Raw genomic sequence first — 1,123 nt, 5'->3', positions numbered from 1 at the left:
AGTTTGCCCTTTCAGGGATTTGTTTTTGCTGTTTTTTTTTATGTTTCCTTCTTCTTGTTCCGGTTGGTTCCTTTGTTTCTAGACTCATAAAAAATACAAGTTATCTAAAAAAAAGAAAAAGGAAAAAAAACTGAAAATATAAATATGGCGCCGCGGTTCATAGTCGGTGAATAAGAGAGGTTGGTGAGTGGAAGAAACCAATGAAAGCCTCCCCCTCATCGCATTCCTTTCACAGAAGTAGAGTTTTCCTCTTCCAGTCAGTTTTTGCACCACAGCAACCACACATCGCATCCACAGCCAACACCACTAAAATCGTTACAACCGCTGCCATGCGTTCTATTGGGAACAAAAGAGGGGTAGGCAACAACAACAACAACAAACAAACAAAGTGGAAATAAATGATAAAATCAATAACAACGATAGTTACGCGTCCCACAACAGGATTTTGTTAGAGTGAAGAGAAAGCAGATAAAAGCAAATACGGACCGCTCTGAGCTGGAACCTCTGATGGCTAGGTTGGCAACAGGGAACCAATTGACGAGCAAACAGCAACGTCACTATCATAAGAACTACAACAGCCAAACCTATAACTACGCCAACAACAGTAACAACAACACAGTCAAAATGTCATCCTTCATCAACCGTTGTCGAAGCAACGAGTTGATGAAGTATATGTCACATCACACACGAGTATACAAAAATAAGAGAAAATCTTTGGAGAACTTGTCACCTAAACTCCACCAAGCGAACCCCGTAACTGCTGACTTCTGCTAAAGACGATGAGAGAAAACTTCCCGTGTGCTGTAGGAATACTCTGGAAAAAGCTCACCTACCCCTCGTCAAGGAGATTGGGTTACTCGCCCTTCTCCAAAACCAAGGTAAGTAACCACCGTTAATTCTTTTCTTAAGATCAACATGGCAGCATTTAAAGTAGATTTTAGAAATGCACGTGACTTGGGGGTCTACATGAGGAAGGAAAGTCACTTTCTCAACGGCCTGAGATCACGAAATATAGATGTCATCAGTGAGACCTTGGTTTTCGGGATACGATTACACGAGATAACCTTTGACGGTTTCTCTTTATACACATTTAGAGTTGGTCTGCGAGGAAATAGTGAGGTTT

The 1,123-nt window shown here is 41.3% G+C and overlaps 1 protein-coding gene across 1 annotated transcript in view; it reads left to right on the top strand.

The window, feature by feature from the left end:
* The window catches only part of LOC115231531 (neo-calmodulin-like), a 47,545-nt gene extending 46,667 nt beyond the window's left edge, over positions 1-878 (top strand). The window contains exon 7 of the mRNA XM_029801540.2: positions 1-878. This exon is cut by the window's left edge and continues 301 nt beyond it. The gene's annotated coding sequence lies outside the window, so the exon portion shown is untranslated.
* Positions 879-1,123: the final 245 nt, after the last annotated feature.

The sequence above is a fragment of the Octopus sinensis genome, unplaced genomic scaffold (genome assembly GCF_006345805.1).
Source record: "Octopus sinensis unplaced genomic scaffold, ASM634580v1 Contig18716, whole genome shotgun sequence".
NCBI lineage: Eukaryota > Metazoa > Mollusca > Cephalopoda > Octopoda > Octopodidae > Octopus > Octopus sinensis.
The sequence above is the reverse complement of the archived record's forward strand: the minus strand, read 5'-3'. Positions and strand labels throughout refer to the sequence as shown.